A 5,827-nucleotide genomic window follows, 5' to 3' on the forward strand; every position below is an offset into this window, starting at 1 on the left:
TTTTGCATGAATATGTTCAACGTCTCTATTACTGTTTGAGTTCTACTTCAAATCTTCTCTACCTCACAATTCTTTCCTAATCATCATACCACACAATGTATTCATTCTATTCCACAAATTCTGGTTTGTGTAACATTGAAAACACTTCTATTTGTATAAAACCATCGCAAGAAAGTACAAGTGTTTCCATTATTATATTATATGAACTGTATTGCAAGTTTCATGAGGATATGGTGTAAAATTTATCATGTTTGATCTACTGCTTCTAATCACCTTTATTACTCATTCTAGTTTACTTATGTAATCTTGTTTAACACTGCTCTTTGCTAAACCTCACCTTCCCCACACCTTGGTTTCAGAAACATCACTTGCCATATCAGCACCTTTATGACATTTTAATCTTAGTGTTCTTCTTTCTCCTCACTCTCTCCTTCAACAATGCACACTCACTTCTTTGTAATCTCTCTCAAGGGCAGCCATGTCCTCATGGGCCTCAAAAAACTCTTCTTCCACTATCCTCTTCACTCACATACCAGTGAACAAAGGCATGTTCGGCATACAGCAGGTCAAACTTGTGGGCCAAGGGAGCCCTGGACTCAGAAATGGCTGTGGTAAAGTTCAGCATGTACCCAGTTTGTTGTACCTTGGCCATGTCACCACCAGGCACCACAGTGGGAGATTGGTAATTATTACCAACTTAGAAGACAGTGGGGCACAAATTCACAAACTGGATGGTATGTTTGCTCTTGATGATGATGATGATGGTAGCTTTTATATCATTGGGAACCACATTACCATGGTACAACAGGCTGCAAGCCATGTATTTACAATGCTGAGGATCACATTTCACCATCTGGTTGGCCAGTTCAAAGAAGCATTGGTAATCTCTGCTACAGAAAGCTGTTCATGGTAAGCTTTCTCAGCAGAGATAACAGAGGTGTACATTGCCAGAGGAAAGTGGATGTAGGGGATAGGGCACCAGGTGGGTCTGGACTTCTGTAAGATTGACATTCAGGGAACTATCAAATCTAAGGGAAGCAGTGATGGAAAACACAATTTGACCTATTAACCTGTTCAGGTTACTGTAGGTTGGGCGTTCAATATCAAGGTTTCTGTGGCAGATGTTATAGATGACCTCACTGTCCACCATGAAGGCACAATCTGAATGCTCCAGGGTGGTATGGGTAGTGAAATGAAGTCGTAGTGTTCAACCACAGCTGTGGAAACCTGGGAGAGTAGGTAAATGGAGAATTCCAGTTGGGACTTCTTGACACAATCAATAGAGAGAAGCTCCATCAGCAAGGATGTGAAGCCAGAACCGGTTCCCCTACTAAAGCTGTGGAACACCAAGAAGTTCTGGAGATCTGTACACTGGTCATCCAATTTTTTTAATCTGGTCCAGAACTACACCAGTGATTTTATTGCCAATGGTTTAGTGTTTACAGGCATAGTTATTGGTAGCTCCCCCCCCCATGTTGAGCTGCTCAGTGTGATCAAGTTGGCTGTAGGTGCCAATGTGGACTTCATCAATGCTTGTGGTTTGCAGGTCTACAAACATTACCCTTGGCACATGCTTGCCAGAAGCAGTCTTACTGAAGAAGGTGTTGAAAGAGGCTTCTCTTCCCTCAGTGGTCTTGTCCGTTTGGCATCTGGACATCAAGCTGAATGCTGAGTTCCAGACAGTAGAGCTCCCACAGGCACTGTCAATGTGGATGGAGATGCCTCATGCATGGTTGCTGCTTTGAAGTTCCAAGGAGAAGATGGAGAAGAGGAAGGAGGTTGTTGCATCTTACAGCACGACTCTTAGGCAATCAATGAAAGAGAAGATACCTTGCCAACTCTTCTTATGAGTGCTAGGTAACATGTTAATGTTCAAACACTATTTACCTTAAATGCAAGAGATCTTGAACTTTGAACTTGCTTGAAGATTACTTAGGAAATTGTTGAACTATGAACTGGATTTATCTTGGAATCATATTTTCCTTGGATCATACAAGGTAATTAAATGAGTTAGTTGTCAATATTTACAAATCAGAAGGTGGCCACATTACAAAGGAAAATAAAAAGCTTTCTATTTTCTATTTTAAAAGCTTTTTATTTTCTCTCGAGAAAACTAAAGATATTGAAAAACTGGGCCACAGCTCTGGTAACCTAATGTTTAAAGGGTTGTGCTGTCAGCCCAAAGACAAGCAGCTTGAATCTACCAGCTACTCCTGTGGAGAAAGACACGCAATCTCCTCCTGTGTGACTCACAATCTTTGGAAACCCACTATAGGGTGATCTGTGAGTTGATTTCTTCATGATTCGGGGGTGGGGGGATCTTTAAAATTGTGTTTCCCAAGGAGCCAAAGCGAATGAAGTCACATAGAAGTTTTAAATGTGTGTGAGAGAGATTTAACAGCTAAGTAACTATACTTTTCTGTCAACAAAACCAGGAGCTGGTTTTTCAAAAGTGACAATAACAAATCACTGGCAAATTTAACAAAAGAAAAAAGAAGACATTACAAGCTTGATTCATTAATTATAGAGGTGACATCACAATAGAATCAGAGGAAATTAAATCTATATCAGGATATTCGCTGTAATGAAGCTATACTATATGATACTATGGCTATAAAGCTATACTTTGATAAATATGAAAACCTAGAGCAAGTGAACAAATTCCTTGAAACTCATGCCCTACCCAGATTGACATAGACAGATGTAGAATACTTGAACAGACCCATTACAAAAGAAAAAATAGAGTAGATCATAAATTGACTCTACCACAAAAAATTTCTTGGATGAGATGTTTTAATGGCTGAATTCTACCAAACATTCAGAGAAGATTGATCACCAAATCTATCTAAATTATTTTTAAAAATGGGGTGGGAGAAGAAGGAACACTCCTAGAGACATTCTATCAAGCAAGCATAACCCTAATACCAAAAACCAGGCAAAGATACTATCAAAAAAGAAAACTATAGACCAATGACTCTCATGAAAATAGACACAAAACCTAGCCAATAGAGTCCAAAAATACATATAAAAAATAATTCATTATGACCAAATGGGATTCATAACAAGTATGCAAGGATAGTTCAACATAATAAAAACACTAATGTAATTCATCACATTAACAAAGCAAATACAAAGAAAAATATTATCTTAGCAATTGATGCAGAAAAGGTATTTGACAAAGTCTAGCACTGCAGCCTGATTAAGACATTTAGCAAAATTGGAATAGAAAGGAATTTCCTCTGCATAGTGAAAGTTATATACACAAAACTAAGAACCAATACCATTCTCATTGAAGAAAGATTAAAAACATTTTTCTTGCAAACAGGGACCAGACAAAGATGCCCACTCTTACCACTTCTATGCAATATTGTTTTGGAAGTACTTGCTAAGGCAATATGACAAGAAAAGGAAATAAAAGGCATCCAGATCAGCAAAAGGATGGTTAAACTATTGTTATATACAGATGATATGATAGTGTACAGATAAAAACCCAATGACTAAAGAAGAAAAAAAAAACCCAACCCAACTATTAGTTAGTGGACAAATTTAGTACAGTGGCAGATTACAAAGAGAACTCAGAGAAGAAAACAATACAATTAACAATAGCCTAACACAAATTGAGAGATTTGGGAATGAACCTGAGATACAAAAGACCTGTCAAAGAAAACTACAAAATATTTCTGCAAAACACAATAAAAGACCTAAACAAATGGAAAAATGTGCCCTGTTCATGAATAGAAAGACTCAGTATAGTGAAATGCACAATCCTACCAAAAGCAGGCTACATGTTCAACACAATCTCAAAACAAATAACCAAATTCATTTTTCAAGATCTAAAAGGGAAATTGTCAAGTTAGAGAGGAAAGAGACCCAAAATAAGCAAAGCATTTCTGAAAAACAAAAGTGAAGTGGGAGGCATAGCTTTCTCTGACCTCAAAACCTACTACATAGAGGTAGTAACCAAAACAGCATGGTACTTGTACAACAACATACATACAGACCAATGAAATAGAATGGATATCCCATAAATGAACCTATCTATCTATGGTCAACTGGTATTAGATAAGGAAGTAAAATCTATCAAATGGGGAAATGACAACCTCATCAACAAATGGTGCTGGTAAAACTGGACTGCTACCTGCAAAAAGCTGAAACAGGATGCACATCTCACATACACAAAAATCAGCTCAACGTGGATCAGAGACCTGGATATAAACCTCAAAACCATAAATTTCATAAAAGATAAACTGGAAAAAAGCTTAGAAGGCCTAGTCTGTGGTATAAATAGACTGTCAAATATAGCCAGAAATGCAAAATCTGGAGAGGATAAAATCAATGAATGTGACTTTCAAAAGATTAAATCTCTGTGCTCATGGTACATTTTATTTTTTCAACAAGATGAAAAGAAAACCTACTGACTGGGAACAAATATTTGGCAAGACCATCTCAGACAATGGTCTCATATCAAAAGTGTAAAGAATACTTCATGGCCTCCAGAAGAAAGACACTGATAACTGAATTACAAAATGAGCAAAAAACATGGAAAGATTTTCATAGAGGAGGCTATACAGGTGGCCAACAGGCATATGAAGAAATGCTCAAAATCACTGACAATAAGAGAGATGCAAATCAAAACCACAATGAAATAGCATCTCACTCCATTAGCAGTGGCAAAGTTTAGTAGAATAAATGTTGGAGAGAATGTGAAGAGGTGGGAACTCGCATACACTCTTGGTGGGTTGGTATAATGGTGGAAACACTTTGGAGGATAGTTTGGCATTTCCTCAAAAAGCTAAACATAGAAATTCCGTATGACCTAATTATTCCAATGCTTGATTATGCCCTAAGAAAATTAGGACAGAGGCACAAATGGAGATGTGTACACCAACGTAAGAGCAGCATTATTTATCATCACAAGAACATGGAAACAACCCAAATGTCCAACTACAATTGAATGGATTGAGATATTATGGCACAGTCACATGGTAGAATACTATGCAGCATGCAGCAGCAAAGATTTTGACAATTACTACATAACTTGGGAGTGACGGGAGAGCAGTATGCTAAGTGAACTAACTTAATTCAATAAGGATTAATGCTGTATAAGACCATTATTGTAGAAACAAAAATAACTAGTAAAACGTCTATGAGGATCCAAGGTGAGGAGAGTAGGAGCAGAGAGGAGTGAGGACAGGCATGGGGATAATCATAGAAATGCACAATTTGGTGGGTAAAGGAAATGTGAAAAATCCTGTGTGAAAAACAATGTATACAAACTTTTAAAGTAAACCAATATAAAAATATTTTAAAAATAAAAAAGTAATAAAATTAATGGACTGTTTTTAGATACCTTTGAGTCAAGTACGACTCATAATAAACCTTTGGTCTTCCCTTTCTCTGTTCCCTTTCTCTGTTCAGACAACACACTCTTGGCAGAGGTAAAGATTTCATATACACATAACTGAGTGTTCTGGAATTCCCATTCCTCCCAATGTTAATCAGAGTTTGTTATGATTCACACAGTCAAATGCCTTTGCATAGTCAATAAAGCACAAATAGACATTCTCTGTTTTCAGTCAAGATCCATCTGGCATCTGCAGTGATATCCCTGGTGCTTCATCCCTTTCCAAACCCAGCATGGGCTTCTGATAGTTCTAGGAAAATGTACTGTAATACAGTGTTTGGATGATCTTCAGCAATATTTGGCTCGCATGTGACATTAATGATATTGTTCAATAATTACCATATTCTATTTGATCACTCTCCATGGGTATGGGAAAAATAGAGATTTATTCCTATCAATTAATCAGTTACCTGTCTTCCACAT

General features: G+C 37.3%; 1 pseudogene; it reads right to left on the minus strand.

The window, feature by feature from the left end:
• Window positions 1-401: 401 nt before the first annotated feature.
• LOC102873044 overlaps window positions 402-5,827 on the minus strand; it is an 8,001-nt pseudogene continuing 2,575 nt past the window's right edge.

The sequence above is a fragment of the Elephantulus edwardii genome, unplaced genomic scaffold, assembly GCF_000299155.1.
Source record: "Elephantulus edwardii isolate Elephantulus edwardi_28Jun2011 unplaced genomic scaffold, EleEdw1.0 scaffold00021, whole genome shotgun sequence".
NCBI classification, from domain to species: Eukaryota; Metazoa; Chordata; class Mammalia; order Macroscelidea; family Macroscelididae; genus Elephantulus; species Elephantulus edwardii.